Raw genomic sequence first — 22,490 nt, forward strand, 5'->3', positions numbered from 1 at the left:
CTCGCGCTGTGCTATGCGGGAGCTCTGCAGCAGACCAAACTGACATGGAGGCATGGGAACACAGTGGGATGTTGCAGTGACAGGAACCTGGAAGCTCAGGGTCTTAGTTTGCTTGCCGATAGAATGTAGGTGTACTTATGTTTGTCACCCGCTTTGTTTTTCTCTCCACAGTCTCGATGAGACCACATTCTGAGCAGGAAATGCAGTTTGCTAAATTGAGTGATGGGCAGATAAACCAGTGGAACCTTACACAGTATGGGGAGACATCGTAAATGAGCAGCATTACACCTTCTGGGATTTCGTGTAATGCTGCCAAATGGGGAAGTGCTGGGGGTCAAGGAGGATTGGACGATGGTGTACAGAGAGCAATTGTCCTGCATAGTGCCGGTATTCAGTGGTCTGGGCCAGTGGGGAAAGGGCAGTAGAATGTATATCTTCCTGAGATACCTGCTATAAGTAAGCACCTCACTACGGTGCAAAAGTATCAAATGATTTTCATTTCAACAACAGCACCAGGTGCAGCTTGAGAAGTTACGTGTTTGCACTGTCACTGTCACCCTGTCTCCCCGGGAGCAGTAGTACTCCCCCACGCTGATTCAGACAGCACAGTTCTTCCTGTGACATGTCCCTTCGAGAATGGAAGGACAGGTATCAGTAATCCGTACTTGGAACGGAGTATCTGTATTGCTCAATAACAATTGCTTAACTGTCCTCACTCCTTTTCAAATCACTTGACCCACATCCTTGTATGTCTTGGCATCATAAATTCACATTTGAATACTTCGGAAAGTTATGTGGATTTCTGCCTCTCCGACCCTTGCATACACTGTGTTCCCCATTTCAACCACCCACTGTTTGAAAGCGTTTTTCCACGCATTCACTCTAATCTTTTCACCTCCGACCTTAAATTGATGGCCTCCCGTGATTGAAATCTCCATCAAAGCGAAACAACTCCAGTTTTTCCAATCTCTCTTCTTCAGCCAGACAATATCCGGGCAAATCTCCCCTGCATAACTACACACAATAGTCTCGCAAGAGCCGAATGAACAAGTGAAATAAATGATGCGAAAGTCGACAGAAACTGGTGTTTTTTGAATAAAGTTTATTTTCCTCAATGCTTCCCTGTGCCCTTTTCCTGAGCCTGATGTTTCAATAATCGCTGATCCATGTCAGTAAAAGCTGTGCCATGTGGATTGAGCTCACAACTGCCGTATCGAAATGGATCAAATAGTTTGAACGTCCCGATGGTAAGACTTGGCCATGGTCACCCTGTAACAGTGAGCACAGCAACACAGACTGAAGGAGGTGAATGTGAAAGTGATTATAAGGGAAATGGGACGGGGAACTTAAAGGAGGTATGTGATTCGGGAGGTAGGGAATTCTCCGAGAATGGTGAGTCTGGATCCTGATATATGGCTCGCAGAGATGTGTGTGAGAGAGAGGGGTTTGATGGAAAAAAGACATAATCTCAGCGAATGCCTTCATGTAAAATCAATTGTTTCCTTTCTGTGTTTCTTCAGCATTAATCACAAGGAATAAAATGCAGTGATTCGGATTCGAACGATCTTACTGCTGCCACAATGCAGCATATTTTAACATTTAAACCACCATTGAGTCATGCAAAGACCCGCGTTTAAAAACAGCAATAATTACAGTGACAGAGGATGCGTTAGGAAGAGAAGCAGATACACAGCAGGAATATTACGTGAGCGACTGCGGACATGTGGGAATTCAGAATTAGCTGAATCTTTAAATTCGATATCACCAGACGCTGTGGTGGTTTGATCGAATACTGCATGTTGAAGACTGAGTTTGATAGATTTCTAGAAAAAAAAAAGTTTCAGGGGATGGTGCGGGATATTGGTGCAATGTATGTTTCAATAACAATGTGTTATTAACTATGTGTTAATAACAGTTTCTTCACCAACTTCCACACACAAGGAAGTACACATTGCTGCAGTCAGGCACATCACTCCAGTTCCTGGAACCAGAATCAGACAAACTTTGTGGCACAGCCGTGAATACCAAACTGGAAGTGACGGTGGAAAAAGTGAGGACTGCAGATGCTGGAGATCAGAGCTTAAAAATGTGTTGCTGAAAAAGCGCAGCAGGTCAGGCAGCATCCAAGGAGCAAGAGAAACGACGTTTCGGGCATGCGCTCTTCTTCAGGAATGAGGAGGGTGTGCCAAACAGGCTAAGGTAAAAGGTAGGGAGTAGGGACTTGGGGGAGGGGCGTTGGAAATGGAGGTTAAGGTGAGGGTGATAGGCCGGAGTGGGGTTGGGGCCGGAGAGGTCAGGAAGAAGATTGCAGGTTAGGAAGGCGGTGCTGAGTTCGAGGGATTTGACTGAGACAAGGTGGGGGAGGGGAAATGAGGAAGCTGGAGGAATCTGCATTCATCCCTTGTGGTTGGAGGGTTCCTAGGCGGAAGGTGAGGCGCTCTTCCTCGAGGCATCCTGTTGCCATGGTCTGGCGATAGAGGAGGCCAAGGATCTGCATGTCCTTGGCGGAGTGGGAGGGGGAGTTAAAGTGTTCAGCGACGGGGTGGCTGGGTTGGTTGGTGCGGGTGTCCCAGAGGTGTTCTCTGAACCGTTCTGCAAGTAGGCGGCCTGTCTCCCCAATGTAGAGGAGACCACATCGGGTGCAACGGATACAGTAAATGATGTGTGTGGAGGTATAGGTAAATTTCTAATTGATATATAAGGATCCCTTGGGGCCTGAGGGAAATGAGGGGGAGGTATGGGCGCAAGTTTTGCATTTCTTGCAGTTGCAGGGGAAGGTGCCGGGAGTGGAGGTTGGGTTGGTGGGGAGTGTGGATTTGACGAGGGAGTCGCGGAGGGAGTGGTCTTTTTGGAACGCTGATAGTGGTGGGGGGGAATATATCCTTGGTGGTGGGGTCCGTTTGGTGGAAATGACGAAGGATATTACGATGTATCTGGAGGTTGGTGGGGTGGTAGGTGAGGACCAGTAGGGTTCTGTCCTGGTGGCGATTGGAAGGGCGGGGTTCAAGGGCGAAGGAGCGGGAAGTGGAGGAGATGCGGGGGAGAGCATCGTCAACCACGTCTGAAGGGAAATTGCAGTCTTTGAAGAAGGATGCCATCTGGGTTGTTCGGTATTGGAATTGGTGGATGGAGGTGGGGTTAACGGTGAAAGGTCGGATAAGAGGGTGGAGCAGATAGGTGGGAAGGAAGATAGACAGGTGGTAGACGTCAGTAGGATGGTGCCAAGCTAGAAGGCTGGAACTCGGATAAGGTGGACGTGGGGAGAGGAGTAATCTGGTGAATACCACATTGATGCCCTGGGGTTGAAGGGTCCCGAGGTGGAAGATGAGGCGTCAGGTGATGAGGTAATGGTGGTGGAGGAGGCCCAGGGCCGGCATGCCCTCGGGAGAGTGGGTGGGGAGGGGTAGTTGATGTGTTTGGTCACGGAGCGTTGGGTTGAATGTTGCAGGTGTCCTGGAAATGTTCTGTGAAGCGCTCTGCTATAAGATGTCCAGTGGCCCCAATGTAGAAGAGACCACATCGTGAGAAACGGATGCAATAAATGACATGTGTGGAAGTGCAGATGCACATTTGATAGATGTGGACGGCTCCATTGGCGCTTTGGAAGGATGTGAGGGGGAAGATGTGGGAGCAGGTTTTGCAATTCCTGCGGTGGCAGGGGAAGGTGCTGGGAGGGGAGGGTGGGTCATTAGAGGGTGTAGACTTGACCAGGTAGTCGTGGAGGAAACAGTCTTTGTGAAAAGTGGATTGGGGTGGGGAGGGAAACAAATCCCTCGAGGTCAGTGTTACTGACACTTTTTACAAACCCACTGATTCCCACAGCTGTCTGGATTATACCTCCTCCCACCCTACCTCTTGCGTAAATGTTATCTTCTATTCCCAATTCCTCCACCTCCATCGCATCTGCTCCCAATGGACCAATTCCGCCACAGAACACACCAGATGTCCTCCTTCTTTAAAGACCGGAAATTCCCCTCCTTTCTGGTTGAAGATGCCCTCAAACGCATCTCATCCATGTCCCGTACCTCCGCTCAAGAAGTCCACACCTCGAACCGAACAAGGTCCTCATCTTCTATCCCACCAACGTCCGCATAAATCATATCATCCGATGGCTGTTTCGCCACCTGTAAACGGACCCCATCCCTATCCACTTTCTGCCAAGCCCGTTCGCTCCGTGACTACCTCGTCTAGTCCACGCCCTCCAATGATCCACCCTTTCCTCCTAGCACCTTCCCCGGTCACTGCAGGAACTGCAAAACGTGCACCCACATCTACCCCCTCACCTCCGTCCAATGGAGGCTTCCACATCCATAAAAAGTTCACCTGCACTTCCACACATGTCATTTATTGGATCTATTGCTCCCGATGTGGTCTCCACTAAACTGGGGAGACTGGATGTCTTCTCGCATAGCACTTCAGCAAATATCTCCAGGACACCCGCAAGAATCAACCCCAGTGCGCCTTGACCAAACATTTCAACTCTCCCTCCCACTCTCCCGAGGACATGCAGGTCCTGGGCCTCCTCCATCGCCACTGCCTCACCACCCGATGCCTGGAGGAAGAAAGCCTCATATATCGCCATGCGACCCTTCAACGCCATGGCATCAATTTGGACTTCACCAGTTTCCTCATTTCCCCTCCCCTAACTTTCCCCAGTTCCCAACTTCCAGCTCAACACCGTCCTCCTGACCTGTCCCACTTATGCATCCTCATTCCCACCTATCCGCTCCACATTCTTCTCTGACCTATCACGTTCACCTCCCACCTCCATCCACTTACTGCGCTCTCAGCTACCTTCTCCAAAGCCCCATCCCTTCCCATTTATCTCTCCATCCCATATGCTTCCAGTCTCATTCCTGATTAAGGGCTTTTGCCCGAAACGTTCATTTTTCTGCTCGTCAGATGCTGCCGGACCTGCTGTGCTTCTCCAACACCACTCTATTCTTGTGGGGAATCAGTTGATTGAGAGGGTTTTCGGATATTTTCTGTTGTTGACCACGGGTTGTGGATGATAGTAGAACTTTAGCAACCACCAGTTTAGGGAACAGCTTAAGGACTGAGCACAAGTCTGGTCACCGCATAAATCAACATTTGTCTAAAATTGTAAGATAAAAGATGGAAGGCTGAATTATGCAATATTGCCCATCAAGACTGTTTCGCCACTCAATGAGTGTATCACTGATTCCTTTCCAAGTCAGGGTGCTATGCGCCTTGGAGGGTAACTTGCAAATGGTGACGTTTCGTTGCATCTTCCAACATTGTCCTTATAGTCAGGAGAGCTGTTGAACTTTGAACGTTCTGTCAAAATGCTCAGATGACTTACTCCAGTGCATCTTGTAGTTGGTGCACTCTGCTGAATTGTGCCTTAGCGGTGAAGAGAATAAATATTGCAGATATTGAAGAGGGTACAATCAAGTGACTGCATTGTCGTAAATGGTATCCAGTTCCTTAAGTGTTATTGAAGTTACACCCATCTAAGCAAATGGAGAGAGTCGCGTTCCACGTCTCATTTGTGCGTTGCAAACGATGTAGGATTCACGGTGACACGAGTTGAGTTTATAATCAAAAAATGACTACCAAAGGACATGTTTTTGTTGTCAAAGTGTTTATATAGCCAGTTCAAAACCTTGTTTCCCTAAATACTAGCTCTGTGGACGATTACATGGGGTAGTTTGGTTACAGTAAAGCCATTGAATGTCAGTGGGATGTGATTAGATTCTTATTTGTCAGAGTTATCATTACTGTATTCTGTCCTTGTGTGGAACGATCTGATTCCAGTCGCTATCTGATTTCAAGTTCCATTTCCCATCTGTGCTTGAAATTTCAATCGTTCCTTCACATAAATTTCTCTACTTGCCTTAATAATATGTAAGGACGCTGCAGGGGACAGCAGAGATTTGAGAGGATGTTGTCAACATTGTATAAACTGGACCTTCGTGGAATGATTGGTTAGGCTGGGATTATTCTCCTTGAAACAAAGGAGGCGGAGGGGAGCTCTATTATCACATAATAACATTTATAAACGTTGAATATTCATGGGATCTTAACAGGGTAGTTACGGGCAGGTGGTTTGTCCTCTGGTATGAGGAGAGCACCATAGGACATGAAGTCACAATTCGTTATTGCCAATTTAATTCAGAAATGAGGAGTAATTTTTTGCTCAGGGGCCAGTGATTCTGTGGAACCCTTTCCAGAAACTTTTGTTTTAGCTGATTTATTGTGTATTTTCAAAATATGCCAGACAGATATTTAACCAGAAAGACGAAGCTCTGAGGAAGTAAGGCTGGAGAATGGAGTTGAGGATTAACAGATCAGCCATGAGTTCGTTGAATGGGGGTGGAGCAGACTCGATGGGCTGAATGGCCGACTTCCAATCCTACCCATTTGGTCGAACGTATTATTCTATTGAAAAATTTGGAATTCTGAGGGGATGGGATGAATTGATAGAAAAGGTTTCTCAAACTTATCAGAAAGATCAGGAACAAGGCTGATAAACCCATGAACAAGAAATGTGTTGTGGCCTGGAAACAACAAATGGCAGTGGGCACACCGCAAATGGGTATATGCAGAAGTTGTGATTGCTAAAGAAAATCGGTGGATCTAATGCTGTTGGCAACTTGGTGATCGTGCTGGATGATCGATCGCGGTGTGATTCACACAGCAATAGTTTGTGAAAGAATGAAAGGTTTGTGTCATTGGAGAAGGTTTCTGCAGTTCCAGTTCCAATGGACTGTTTGAAATACTGATCAGACGTTTGTGTGGAGTGTTACATCAAAATACTCATTCACAAGCCCACTGGATAAACTATTGCTCTCGATCTCTCCTTATTTGTTTCTCTTTCATTCGATGTATATTCATATAAAGTCAAGATGGAATAAAGGGACGAAACAAAAGTCGCACTCCTTTTCATTATCCCAATTCAACTTACAACAGAATCAAATTGGTTTATTTCGACTTTGATGTGGTATCAATTTATCGCAAATCACTGGTGCAATGAAGGGCAAGAGCAAGATTCTCCATCTAATGTACACTAAAGATGCGAGGCACAAAGGAAAACCACAGCTGCGTTTAATAGAAGTAACAACCAGAGTAGGATTTGAACCCACGTGTGAACAATGAATTACCAACACATTGCCATATCCTCGGGGCCATTTCCTCGCAAAACAAAGGAACTCACATGTGACCCTGTTAAGATTACATATGGTGCTAATAGGGGATGAGAAATTCCTTGAGCGGAATCGAATCCACGCCACTATGTTTCTGCTTTTAGCGGAATGATAATATCAGTAAAAAACAGGGAATTGACACCATCTTTGGAAGGAATAGCTGTCCTTGATTCATTCCGAGTCGGAACTGTCTCAGAATGAACCAGCGAACAAGAAATTCCCATCACATTCACACGCATATTTAGTCTTGACTCATAATTTCTTCAGACAGTTTCTCCCTCACGTGAGGAAGTATATATGGAGAGAGAAGTGAAGGTGATGTTTTAGCTCGATGGCTTTTCTCATATGGCTGAACTTGATCTGGGTAAATTTCCCGGAAATGCAGTTTTGTTCGCTTCATTTTATTAATTTTGCTGCAACCTCACTCTGCTCATTGCAATGATCGGAAGTGAATTGGATTTGTATCATTGGAATGTTTAATGAAAATAATGATGAGAAAAACTGAAAGTTTAACTAAAAGAAAAAGCCAGTTTTGATGCTCAGTTACTTTGGCAGATTTCAGTGGGTATCTAATGAACCCAACATCATGGCGATTGTCCTCCCATCTTTAAGGCATGAAACTAAAGCAGAAAATCGATTTCCAAGCGACGTGTCTCTTCCTATTCATTATGGAATATCTTTCCTTGACAATCTATAAAATCTGCTCAGTTCCATTTATAATGTTTAATGTGGAATATTAATGCAAATCTTTCAAAATACTGAAAATTTTGCTGACTCTTATTCGGCTGCATACGTTTCTGATATATCTTTACATTTCAATTCATCCAAATTAGACACTGTTTCCTCGCACCTTCCATCCCCCACACCCCACTTTATCACTTTCACCCAGCCACAGGCTGTCTCTCTCTCCTGGTGAAACTCACTGCTTGTGTGTCTCTAAATGTGCCTTCCCAAATACTTTGGAAACGGATTTTCCGAGCGACAGAAATTCTGCTCCAATCATTTCTTTGTCCTACATCAATGGTTTTGAATACCTGACGTTCAGAAATTTAGTAACTTGAAAGAGTGAATTTACCACCTATTTCCTCCCTCCAAACCTCGTATACTCTGGAGAACTTCCATTCGGTTTTCCTTGGTTCAGTTCCAAATTTTCCTACACACAAATAAATAAAATCCCATCCCCACTAAACGCCGTCAGCATCGTCTCTAATGTCTTAGCATCCCAGTAAACGCTGGCACTGTCCTCTCTGATAGAATCACAGATACCCTACAATGCAGAAAGTACAATTCACCCAATCGAGTCTATAGGGTCACTCTGAAGAGCATCACAACCAGACCTAGCCCCCCCAATCTCTCCCATATATTTCACCTGAAGAAAGAACAGCCCTCTGGCTTGTGATTTCAAATAAAACCTACTGGAGTAAAACATTGCATCGTGCGACTGCTGACCTTATCCCCGCATTACCCATGGCTAATTCACTAAACTTAGTGATTTCAATCGCTGGACATGACAGGGCAATTTAACATGGTCAATCCACCTCAACTGCAGATCTAAAATCAGTGCGAGCCACTCAGCAATTATATCATAATAGTGAGCACCATCTGCATCATGTTTAATAGCTTTATACACTGGTAACTCAGCCCAGTGAAAGCAAGCTGCGCCCATCAACCAAAATTCATGCATCCAAACGCGATTCTGCGCCGATCAACCGCATTCGTGCTGCAGGAAATGTTTCTGCACTCAGATCTGAATGGGTTTACCCTGTTTTCTTCCTCAGGTTCCTGCTTTAGGCAAACATTTCAGTCAGGAACAAATCGAAAAAATGATTTTCATTCCAACACAGATTCAATGTGCAGTTTGCAGAAGTTACGTGTTTGCACTTTCAATGACACTCTCTCGCTCCAGGAGCTGCAGTCCTTCCCCAGCTGATTCAGACAGCAGTGTCCTTCCTGTGACATATCCATCGAGAATGGAAGGCCAAGCATTTATAACTTTCACTGGGGAACAGAGCCACAGGTTTAAAACCTTTACGATGCCCCCAGCGGAGAATTGAGCCCTGTGACAGGCGGGGACACTGACCACGATACTGCCGAGGACAACAACGTCGAAGGAGGCCCTTCAGCCTGTTGTGGCCGCACTTGTCCAACACAACTGCTTAACGATCTGAATCAAGATTTCCATCATTCAGCCCATAGCCTTATATGTCTTGGCACCACAAAGATTCATCTGAATTTTCTTTTCAGGTGTAAAGGGTTTCCGCCTCTCTGACGCTTTGCGCACATCGATTCAAACCTTTCTGCCTTTTCCCGACATCTCTTGGCCCGATATTCGATCCCTCCAGCAACAGGAAACGCTTCTTTCAATCTATCCGATCCGTATCCCTGATTGTTTTGTACATCTCAGTCATGTCTTCCCCAATCTCCGCTGCTCGGTGACAAACAATCCCAGTCTGTCCTCATAACTGAAACTCTTCAGCCAAACAATACCCCAGTGAATCTCTCCTGCACTGTTCCCAGTGCGATCACATCTATGCTATAATGTGAATTGTAGAACTGCACACAGTACTCGAGCTAGAGCCAAATAAACTTCTTTTATTCTGTTACTGTATGCGGGCATCGCTGGCTCTGCAGCATATTTTGCTATCTCTAAGTACACAGCGGGTACTGAGTCACAACTATATTGCAGTGAGTCTGGAGTCATATGGAGGCCTGCCCAGATAAGAATGGCAGTTTCCTTCTTTAAAGGACGTCAGTGAAACTGATGGTTTTATTTTTTTTCAACAATTGACCATGGATTTAAGGTGATTTATTAGATTCGTAATTCCAGATATTTACTGAATCACAATTCTAACACCTAGCATGGTCGGAGTCAAACCCGAGTCCCTGGGGTCTGAATTAACATTCCAGTGGTAAGAGCGCTCGGCCATTGCAGAAAACCGATCAAACTGATCTTTTCCAATGGAGTTGTTTTTCCCCGATACTGTCCTGTGTCATTTTCCTGAGCTTGACCCTCCAATAATCTCTTGTCCGTCTCAGTAAAAATTGCTACATGAGTATTGATCTCACAACAGCGGTAACCAAATGGATCAACTGGTCTGCAGGTCCCGATCGTGGGGTTGGTGAACGTTCACCCAGCAACAGTGACCACAGCAGCACAGACTGAACGGTATCAATGTGAGAGTCAGTGTTTGATTCTGCAGTGCCTTAATGAAATAGGAAATGACTCCACAAAAGAGCAGCGCTCCGAAAGCTAGTGCTTCAATTAAACATGCAAGACTATAACCTGGTGTTGTGTGATTATTAACTTTGTACACCATAGTCCAACACTGGCATCCCCAAATTAATGAAATGGTGGTGTTGGACGGAAAGTCGGGTTAATGATCGTAGGAGGGAAGAAATCTCTGAGAACGGTGGATTTGAATGCTGACATATGAAACACCGAGTTATGAGCGAGCAGAATTTGAAGGAAAAAGATCATTGCCTTGGACAAAATTACCATGTTAAAACAACAGTGGTTAGCACTGTTGCCTCACAGCGCCAGAGACCCGGGTTCAATTCCCGCCTCAGCCGACTGACTGTGTGGAGTTTGCACATTCTCCCCGTGTCTGCGTGGGTTTCCTCCGGGTGCTCCGGTTTCCTCCCACAGTCCACAAATGTGCAGGTCAGGTGAACTGGCCATGCTAAATTGCCCGTAGTATTAGGTAAGGGGTAAATGTAGGGGTATGGGTGGTTTGCGCTTCGGCGGGTCGGTGTGGACTTGTTGGGCTGAAGGGCCTGTTTCCACACTGTAAAGTAATCTAATCTAATCTAAAGTAATCTAAAAAAAGCTTATACCTTTGTGTGCTTCACAAAAACTGGTGCGAATAGATAAACTCCTGCTGTGCCTTGGATTCGAACCAAGGTTTCTGCGGCCATATTGCAGAGTACTAACCACTACGCGATCGCTGCATCCCATATAGCAGCACGCTAGCAGCACGCTAGCAACCCGCTATAAGTACAGTAACATAGACAATGTTAGTCAGAGTACCGAACACACAATATCAGTGCTTAGCGAACAGTGACAGATATGTGGGAACTCAGAATGGGCTGACCATTTAACATCGGTGCCCGCAGAGGCTGGGGTGATTCCATCATTAATATGCTGAAGGCTGAGATAAATAGATTTCTCCAAAACATCAAAGACTCAGGGGACAGTGCAGGTTTTGTTGAAATGTATGTTCCAATAGCAATGCAGTTTAACATCGGCTACTTCACCAGTTTTCCCCCACAAGGCAGGAACCACTGCTGCCACAGAGTCCCAGTTCCCAGCCCCATAATCAGAGGAATTGACTGGCGCAGTCACAAAGATCCATCTGGAAATCGGGATGGGAATGAGGTCGCAGAGATACTCGATGGCTCCAGTGACACAACCGGAGAATGCACGGTTTTTCTATGACGGTTTAGAGGCGTAAGCAGTTCCGTGGTTGCGAGTGCTCCTGGCCAAAGGCGGGGCAGAAGGGAAATTTGTTCCCGTTTATAATGACATAGCAATCTACAGAGCATCTTGCTGACACAGCTGACTGCCACAACTGGAGCGAGGGCGGCTGGTTTGAAGTTTGATTTTGCTTCACTGTCACCCACTTCCCTGGAATGAATTGTTTTCACCATTTTTATTTCCAATTGTTTAAAATCTCCCTGCAGTCTGCGGCTTTCTTCCTCATGGTTAATTGCATGACTAACTTGTATGTTCTGCACACTGCTGAATAACGATCATGACAAGTAAATATGAATCATTGATCTATATGAGAAAAGAGTGGAAAACACAGCAGACATGCTGCGTAGGTTTGCAGGCGATATCAGAATTGTAGACAGTGAGGAAGATTATCTAAGTTTCAAAAGGATATTAATCCAATGAGTCGTTGGACTGAAAAATGTAACATGGAGTTCAATCTGGATAAATGGAAGGTATTGCATTTTGGTTCAACAAAAAGCGTAGGGCTTTGCGTAGTGTTGGAGAACACGGAAGCTAGAGATGCAGGTACATAATTCTTTGTAGTTTGCATCACCTACAGACATGGTGGTCAAAGGTATTTAACATACTTCCCTTCATTGCTCAGTCCTTTGTGTATAGTAGTCAGGACGTTATGATGAGGCCTCTTCTGGAATATTATGCCCAGTTCTATTAGCCCAGTTGTAGGAATGATGTTATTCAGCTGGAGCAGGTTCAGAAAAGGTATACACGCATGTTGCCGTGTGTGGAAGGTTTGAGTTATAATGAAAGGCTCTACAGGCTGAGACTATTTTCAGATTCCCGATCGGGGTGCTGTAAAGCCACAACAGATAAGGCGGTATGCGAGGAGCAGGGGAATCATTTTTTCGCGCAAGTGTCGTTCATCAGGCTCTTCCCTGAAGCGTCGATTCTCCTGCTCCTCAGATGTTGCCTGACCTGCTGTGCTTTCCCAGCACAACACGATCGACTCTGATCCCTCATCTGCAGTTCTCACTTTCTCCTAGTTGAGACTGGTTTCACTCGAGGTTAGGGGTTTGAGCGGCGACCTGGCAAAACTTTATGAATTCTTGAGAGGCAAGTTAGAGTTAACGATAGCTGCCTTTTCCCAGGAGGGGGATTTTAAGACGAGATGGCATATGTTTAAAATGAAGAGAGAGAGAGTTAATAAAAAAGACACGTGAGGCTTTTTGTTTAGAGAATGTGTTTTACGTGTGCAATTAACTTGCTGAGGAAGAGATGGCTGAGGGTACATTTGCAACATTTAAAGAACAATTCGATCCAAACATGAATGGGAAAGTGGGATTTTTAAAATAAATTTATTCGTGCCTAGTACATCAGTTATTTCCCAGAGGACAGTTAAGAGTCAACCACAATATTATCCATCTGGAGTCTCCTGTGGGACAGAGCAGAGGAATATGACAGTTTGCTTCCCGAACTGGCATGAGTGAATCAGATGAGAGTTTCCACACAACTGATTCAGGTCATCACGAGACTCTTCAATTCCAGGTGCTTATTGAATTCAAACTCCACTATCTGTCATGCCAGGACCTGTACCCTTTCTCCCCAAAATATTACTTGGAATTTTGGATCGACAACACAGAAGTAAAACTACAAGGGCAATATAACCATTCAGCGGGTACAGCAGGAGGCAGATGGGAGTAGATTAGTTTGGCAGTATGTTCAGCATGGATTGGTTGGACTGAGGGGGCTGTTTTCATGCTGTATGACTCTACGATTGACGCTATGGAGCAAAAAGCTGGTTGGGATGAACAACAGCATTGACAGCATAACTGAACACTTGATGGGATATGTAATCCTACTGGAGTCTCGGAGGTTGTTTTGCTCAGTGACCCTTTCCCACACACGGGACTGGTGAACAGCTTGTACCCAGTGTTACTGATTAAATGAGTTTCCATTTCTATGGTTAATTGAATCTCTTCCAGCAGTTCCCACGTTGCCCTGCTTTCTCTGTGGTATCGGCGTCCTTTTTTCCACCCAGGGTGAACGATCCTTTCAATTTGTGTCCACACAGATACAAATCCTGTTTTCCATATTGTTAATGTGTTTTCATTCTTCCTCATTCACCCAGAGGGTGTGAGTATTACTGGTCAGGACAACATTTATTCTTCGCCCCTTGTTCGTTGCTTCCTGGCTACGGCACACACCCGGGTGCGATCCCAGCCGCGGGTCTCTGTCTGCACAGAATGGGTAGTCTGCACATTCTCTGTGTGTTCGCGTTTTTATTTCTCCCACTGACGAAAGAAGAGCCAGTTACACGGATCAACAATGGGAAATGCAGGTTTATGGGATAGGGAATACCGTGGGGTCTGGTGGGATGCGCTTCGGATGGACCGTCTGTACTGGAAGGGCCGACTACCCTGCTTCTCCAAACGATGGGGATTCTTGAATTAAGGGTCAGCTCATGTTTTTCTGGCCCTGGAGTCTCTCGTAGGCAGGACTGGGGAAGATTCTGCATAAGGGACATGAATTAATGGGATTGTAGGAAATTAAAGTTATTATCTCTGTTTCTGAGGTCAGGCTTGCATTCCAGGTTTTATTCGTCTAACTTAAACATCAGCTTTTCCGTGTCCCAGCCCCCAAGGACAACCAGTTCAAAGTATCACCCCAACACCACCTTCTCCAGGTTGAAGTCTTGACTTTGTGGAAGAAACTGATTCTGAGCTGATGCAAGCAAATGCAGCTGCCACCGCCAGTGTCGGAACCACAGATCCAAACAGCAAAATCATCTGTTAAACCCACCACTGCAAAGTTAACGGCTCAACATGCTCCAATTGTGCCACTCAGCTGTCTTAGCAAGATGCACTATAAATCGCTATGAGAGTATAAACGGGGACAACTATTCCCTTGATCAGGAGAATGAGGAATTTCTTGTGCCTCTATACCATCATAGAAGGACCGCACTGTCACCTGTTGCACCACTGGAACCAGAGAGTAACATCGCGCACTCATCCCATTCCCATTTCCGGTTGGATCTAGGAGGCTGTGCTACAGTTTCTCTGAATCCGAGTCTGTGAACTGGGATTATGTGTGATTATCTGCAACACTGGTTATGGCCTTGAGGAAGCTGGTGAAGTCGCCGATGTTAAGCTAAAATGCTGCTGAAGCATACATTTCAACAATATCCTGTACTGTCCCCCGGGTCTTTGATATTTTGGAGAAATCTATCAATCTCAGTTTTCAACATTCTCATTCAAGGATTTCCACAGCCTCTGAAGACATCGAATTTGAAGATTCAATTCATTCTCAGTTCCCACATGCCTGTCACTGTTCGCTGAGTACTGATATTGTACATTTGCTGTTTTAACGAACATTTCCTCCGCTAGTACACTTATTGCTGCTTGCAAGCATCCTGTTTTGTGGTTGCTGTGATCGTGGTCATCTGTATTTTGCATTGTGACCATAGCAACCTCGATTTGAAACCAAATCACGGCACTAAGTGTTCTCTCCGTTGTCCTTTTTGTGACACATTAATTGTTTTACCTTCAAATTCCGCTCTTTTACATCTCTGCGTTCCATATATCAGGATTCAAACACACCCGTTGTCGGAGATTTCTCTCCTTCCCACGATCATTAAACCTCATTTCCGTCCCTCCTCCCATTTCTCTGAGGCAATGCACAATCTATCACTCTCTTTCACATTCATACTGTTCTGTCTGTGCTGCGGTCACTTTTGCTGGGTAAACGTGCCCCAATCCCACTTTCGGGACCTCCAATCCCACTTTCGGGACCTCGATCCATTTGAATACCGCGGTTGTGAAATCAATCTCCTTGCAGCAGCTTTTACTGACATAGGACAGAGACAATTGGAGCGTCAGACTCATGGAAAAGACCCAGGCCAGCTTTGGGGAAAAGAGATTTTACTGGAAATGATCAGCTTTTGTGGCTTTCTGTGTTGCTCTTGTGGTAATTTCATAGGACTCATAATCGAGACACCGAGGTAATAGTCTGAGTGCTCGGGTTTGAGGCCCACCATGCCATATTGTAAAATTTTGATTCAGCAAATATCTGCGATGAAGAATCTAATGATTACTATATATCCATTGACAATTGTTGAAAAAAAATCTGGTTCACTGATGTCATTTCAGGAAGGAATCTGCTGTCCCTACTTGGTCTGGCCTGCATGTGATTTCAGACTCATAACAATATGGTTGAGTCTCAATTGCCCTCTGGGCAATTCAGAATGGGTAATAAATTCTGCTTAGCCAGAATCGCCCTCTTACTAATATAGAAATTTTAAAACAAATGTTCATTAGGCTCAAGCAAGAGTGTTGTGTGCAGTTTTGCAAATCACATTATAGCAGGGATATGATCACACTGAGAAAATTGCAGGAGATATTTACCGGGATATTGTTTGGGATGAAGAGTTTCAGTTGTGAAGAAAGACAGGACAGAGTGGACTGTTTGTCGCAGTGCAAAGGAGATGTAGAGGAGACATGATTGAGTTAGGGTATGGACATAGTTGATTGAACGAGTTTCCCATTGATGGAGGGATCGATTAGCAGGGACCAGAGATTTTAGAAGAAAGGCAGAATGTTTTGAGAAGATGTACGAAACTGCTTTATCAGCCAGTAGGTGGTTGGAATTTGGAATACACTGTCTGCATTTTTCAGAGCGGCAGAAACCCTTAGAACCTGAACAAACATTTAGATTTGAACTTGTGATGCCAAGACATATAAGGCTGTGGGATAAACGTTCTGAAATGGGATTCAGTTCATTAGGCAGTTGTTCTGACAAGAGTCGCCACAATTGGTTGAAGGGCCTCATTTGACACTCTTGTTCTCGGTAGAAAAGTGGTTAGTGTCCCCGCCTGTCACAGGGCTCAATTTTCCACTGGGGACAGTGTAAATATTTTAAAACGGTCGCTCCATTCCCAAGTGCGGGTATTGATACTTGTCCTTCCATTCTCGATGGGGCATGTCACAGGAAGGACAGTGCTGCCTGAATCCAGTGGGGAATAACAGCAGCTCTCAGGGAGGCAGAGTGTCAGTGAAAGCGCAAAACATGACCTCTGCAAACTGCACCTTGTTACTGTGTTGGAATGAAAAGCTTTCGGCAGACTTGTTCCGAATTGAAGTGTTTATTGGAAGCAGGAAAGTGAGGGAGGAACAGCGAAAAAGCATTCAAATATGAGTGCAGAAACATTTCCCGCAGCACGAATCAGATTGTAAAACACAGAGTAGCGTTTCGATACACTGAATTTGGGTTGATGAGGTTGAGTTACCAGGGGATAAAGCCATTATAAATGATTCAGGTTTTGCTCACTATGATAGAACATTGGCTCAGTAATTCGCACTGCTGTTCGGTCTGAGGGTTATGTTGATTGGTCAAGTTAAATTGCCCTCTCGTGTCCAGGGATTGAATTAAGTAAATTAAGTGAATTAGCCATGGGTAACGCGGGGACAATGATAGAAGTCACAGGACGCCAGGTTATAGCCCAACAGCTTTATTTGACATCATAATGGGGAGGGTTGCCCCTTCTTCTGGTGAAATATAAGGGATTGGGGAGGAGTGATAGGTCTTGGCGAGATGCTCTTCAGAGAGTCGACACCGGCTCGATTGACTGAAATGCTCTTTCTGCACTGTAGGATTCTGTGAATCTATCGGAGAGGATAATGACGGTGTTTACTGGGGTGTAAAACCAGTAGAAGCGATGCTGACGAGGTATACTGAGGATGAGATTTTATTCACTTGTTGTTTTCAAAAATTTAGAACAGTTATCCCTGAACCAAGAAAGACTTAACTGGGTTTTTTTCAGGTTATGAAATGTTTGGACAGAGTAAATAGGTGGAAAATTCCCTCTTGCAAGTAAGTAAACATCGAGACGCTAGACATTCAAAAAGTTTGATAAAACCTTTGAAGGAAAAAGAAATGATGAGAACAGAATCGCTGTCACTCCGACAATATGTTTTTCAAAAAATTTGGAAAGGCACATTTGGTAACATACAAGGAATAAATTTCACAAGGAGAGAGACAGCGTGTGGCTAGAAAAAGGTGTAGGGGTGGGGTGTAGTCGGTCGGAAGTTGCGGGGAAACAATGTCGAAGTGGGTTGACTTTAAATGTAAAGACATTTCGTGAACGCGTGCAGCTGAATAAGATTCGGCTCCAAAAACTCTGGATTTTGAAAGATTTGGCATAATATTCTACCTGAAGCATTGTAAATGGAACTGAGTGGATTTTTCTCATTGTGAAGGGATGATATTACATAATGAATAAGAAGTGACCAGTTGCTTGGAGATCGACTTCCGGCTTTAAAGATGTGAGGACAAACACCATGATGTTTGGTCCATTTTCTACTCGGTGAAATCTGCCAAAGCAACGAGCAACAAAACTGGTGGGTTTTCTTTTGCATTTTAACACTCTAATTTTCTAAGCAATACTTTCCTTAAACTGAAATAAAGTCGGAGCAAATTTGAATACAACATTAACCGTTACAATGAGATAAATCTAATTCACTTCTGATTATTACAATGAACATTGTGAGGTTGCAGCAAAATTAAAATGAAACGAATAAAACAGCGTTTCTTGCGATTTAATCCAATTCAGTTTCAGCCATATCAGAAAGGCCATTGAGCCACAACATGGCCTTTATTTCCCTCTCCATGGCTGCTTCACGTGAGAGAGAAAGTGACTGAAGACTGAAGTCAAATGTAGGTGTGAATATGACGGAAAATTCTTGTTCTCTGTTTCATTCTGACACAGTTCTGATGAGGTCACATGCCACCGCTCTACAAGATTAGATTACTTTACAGTGTGGAAACAGACCCGTCGGCCCAACAAGTCCACACCGACCCGCCGAAGCGCAACCCACCCATACATTTGCCCCTTACGTAACACTACAGGCAATTTAGCATGGCCAATTTACCTAACCTGCACATTTTTGGACTGTGGGAGGAAAACCACGCAGACACGGGGAGAACGTGCAAACAGTAAAATGTAAACGAGGAGGGCGAGTGGGGAAGTGAGGCAATTGCAGCTCTGGTGAAATTCCTTCTTTGTGATTCACTCAGCAACCAGAGACGTGAAGGTGACTCAGGCGTGAGAACTCTTCACATCGAGAATAAAAAGCACTCAAGGGCAGTTAGCACCTCTTCTGGAGTGAGGGTGGGGTGAGGTAATTACCTTTTGACTTCTGTTACTATGTTCAGAAACTGCCTTTTAGATTGAGGTGAACAGAAACTGCATTTCTATAAAGCAGCATGGAATTTAGCAAAATGTATTGAGTCGCTTCTCGTCGATTCCCACACAGGTTTCCAACTCAGTTGGTATCCATGTGGCTCATATCCAGGTGTGAAGATCTCTGAAGCGAATTGCACGGTTAAGGCAAAAAGGCAAGGAAAGTGGCATCTCGAACTCTATGAGTTCAGAGTATCCTCACAATGTGATCTGTCGTTCTCGGATTGTAATGCTACCTCCGGTTTTAGGGTGGAGAACATTCTTTGGGACTCTTATTTTGCAAAACAGACACAGTGACTGAAACTATGCTGCACGGTATGATGTGGAACACGGCCTGCTAAGCTTTGTGCATTTTCCCTGTAGTCAGGTGTGTATCATGCTCCGTGTAAACGTGAAAGTTGTCTGTTTTGAGCAATGGCTAAAATCATTTTGCAAAGCAAGAATCGAAATTGCAGTAATGTCAAGCAGCTCATGGTAATTTGACCAAATCATAAGCGAACATATATTCTCACGCACTCACAGATACATTTGTAGCTGAAAAGAGTCTGAGAAGATATACTCAGCTTACAATTGCTTTTTGTCTGGATAGATGGGCTATCATTATCTGCTGCGAAATTGAGGTTGCAGACGGGCACATCCCAGCAGTTGTGCGAGTCGGAGAGGGATCATGGAACGTTTTTCACGTGACTTTGCATCTGTTGTTATGCAGGAGCACAATTGGAAGTGCAAGAAATGGGAATCGCGTCCTCCTGGTAGTGTGGCCGAGCGGTCTAAGGCGCTGGATTTAAGCTTCAGTCTCAATAGAGGCGTGGGTTCGAATCCCACTGCTGCCATTTCTGCTGATCAACGACGCAGCTTGTTCAAATGCTGTTTAGACCTCTGCTGCATTTCTGTTCAAAACAGAAGAAAAATGGGTTTGATTCCCGGGCAATTAACTGTGGTGTGCAAAAGTGCCGACTTTTCCGAAGTGTCTGTGCTGTCATGATCGTCTTCGCCTCCCGCGCGGAAAATCGCAAACAGCTCTACTGTTGCTTTACGTTCCAGGCAAGTTGAGTTTTTACTGGAACCGAATGGAGACTGTTATTTCATCGCTGTTGTGAAACAAAGTCCGACGGTGACTCGGCTCATCGTAATTTGGTTTTCTGGCCAATGAGAAAATCGTTCCAATGAATTTCGATGTCATATGTTATTGAATTTCTCCCATTTCCTTCTTCTCCGTCCTGGCGACATCGGAAGGGAAAGGTAATCTAATCGAGACTGTGATTGGTGAAACTCACTTTTTATGGCCCATTCTTATTATGTTCTTTCTTTCTCTATTTTCAGCATTGTCTGGGAAGTGCTGGTGCACTCAGTCTCCAGTATGTTTGAAAGAGGAGTTTGAAATTGCCCTGTTGTTAGTTGTGAGATTACTTTATGACTCATGCCCCCGGACTGTCTCACATTTAGCATTCATGCATCTCTGTGTCTGAAAATGCATTTGGTTTGCCAGTTTTGTTTGTGTTCCGTGTTAAATGCTTTCTGTTTTGCGATTCGCTCAATACATTACGAATTAACAGGGTTTCTGAGGTAACTTCCAACTGCAAAACTCCTCAGCTGAGAATCTGGGAAACTTTCACGGAATATGGTCAGTCGGAGCAAAAGTAAGGAAGTCGTTCGTTTCTGCAGTGTTTCACAATACTACCTTTCCCGTGAGCAGTCGAACAGATGAAATGATTGTGCCACAGACTGCGACGGCAAGCTCCGCTAAAAAGTAATCCTTTAAAGACGGTGTAAGCAACACAACGTTATTGGGGTACACCGAGTGGAAACAGATACTTCGGTGTATCTCATCCATGCTCACCACATAGCCATGATTAAACAAGTCCCATTAAACAACGAGCTATTGGAAACAGAAAGGTGAAAGGTCGAACGGCTTCACCTTTCAGTGCTGGATGCCACAGAGCCACAGCGAGCGCGGCTGAGACTTGTTTCTGTAGTGTAGTGGTTATCACGTTCGCCTAACACGCGAAAAGTCCCCAGTTCGAAACTGACTTGTTCTTCAACTGCGGCCATTAACATCGACAAGAACGGAGCTTTCTTGCTTGCTTTCCCATCTGCAAACCTGCCTTCGAATTTGCTTGAACAGATCTGCTCTCGTCGTGAAATGTAATGCAATTCCATTTAATGACTGTGCAAAGCATTGTAAAGTTTTTCTCCAACCTGGTTCTGATCAGATGCCATTCTGTTGGAGAGTGTAATTACCGCCTTCTGATCCTTCCACGAAAAGCAGTACCGCATTTGCATTCCTTGCACAGGCGGCCCGGTTCAAAGACAGGAAAGAAGCTGATGCGCTGGTGTCACAGCGCACCACGAATTCCTGAACTTGTCTGTCTGTCTGTCAAATGTAGCCCAAAGTCGGCTCTGAAAGCCCTCATTTGGAAGCTGTCTGTCGTTATTCAACATGCGAGAGTTAGCACCAGATGTCCGGAATCATGTATTGGAGCAGTTCGCACGTTAGTGGCTCATTCAATCAGCATCAACAATGAAAGAAATTACACTCTCAGAGGAACCTTTGGACTTGTGGTTTCATAGCATCGCTAGTATTAAGGTGCGGCCCGAGATCTAAGTCATGTTGGAACTGAAACGGAGGAATCGACAGAGAGGCTACAGAATGACATCGCATCCATTTGGTTTTCTTTAAATCACTGACGAGCAGGAAAATGTAAACGGGGAGGGCGAGTGGGGAAGTGAGGCAGTTGCAGCTCTGGTGAAATTCCTTCGGTGTGATTCACTCAGCAACCAGAGATGTGAAGGTGACTCAGGCGTGAGAGCTCTTCACATCGAGAACAAAAAGCACTCAAGGGCAGTTAGCACCTCTTCTGGAGTGGGGGGTGGGGTGAGCTAATTACCTTTTGACTTCTGTTTCTATGTTCAGGAACTGCCTTTTAGATTGAGGTGAACAGAAACTGCATTTCTAAAAAGCACCACGGAATTTAGCAAAATTTATTGAGTCGCTTCTCCTCGATTCCCACACAGGTTTCCAATTCAGTTGGTATCCATGTGGCTCATGTCCAGGAGTGAACGTCTCAGCGGCAAATTGCACGGTTAAGGTAAAAGGCAAGGAAAGTGGCATCTCGAACTGGCTCCGAGGTCAGAGCATTCTCACAATGTGATCTGTCGTTCTCGGATTGTAATGCTACCTCCGGTTTTAGGGTGGAGAGCATTCTTTGGGACTCCTATTCTGAAAAAAAAACACAGACACAGTGACTGAAACTATGCTGCACGGTATGATGCGGAACACGGCCTGCTCAGGTTTGTGCATTTTCACTGTATTCCAGTGTGTTTCGTGTTCCGTGTAAACGTGAAAGTCGTCCTGTTTCGAGCAATGGGTGAAATCATTTAGCAAAGCAAGAATGGAAATTCCAGTAATGTTAAGCAGCTCATGGTTATTTGACCGAATCATAAGCGAACCCATATTCTCACGCACTCACAGACACATTTGCAGCTGAAAAGAGCCTGAGAAGTTAGACTGAGCTTACCATTGATTTTTGTCTGGATTGATGGGCTATCAATATCTGCTGCGAAGTTGACATTGTTGCCGGGCATATCCCAGCAGCTGTGCGAGTCCGAGAGGAATCATGGAACCCTTTTCATGTGACTT

At 44.9% G+C, this 22,490-nt stretch overlaps 1 non-coding gene across 1 annotated transcript; it reads left to right on the top strand.

The window, feature by feature from the left end:
- The first annotated feature begins 19,601 nt into the window (after window positions 1–19,601).
- Window positions 19,602–19,683, top strand: trnal-uaa (transfer RNA leucine (anticodon UAA)). Its single transcript has one exon. It is a non-coding gene; the product is annotated as a tRNA-Leu (tRNA).
- Window positions 19,684–22,490: the final 2,807 nt, after the last annotated feature.

Source organism: Chiloscyllium plagiosum, unplaced genomic scaffold (assembly GCF_037043375.1).
Source record: "Chiloscyllium plagiosum isolate Xiang-an unplaced genomic scaffold, Cpla_swu_hap1 HiC_scaffold_18, whole genome shotgun sequence".
Lineage (NCBI taxonomy): Eukaryota > Metazoa > Chordata > Chondrichthyes > Orectolobiformes > Hemiscylliidae > Chiloscyllium > Chiloscyllium plagiosum.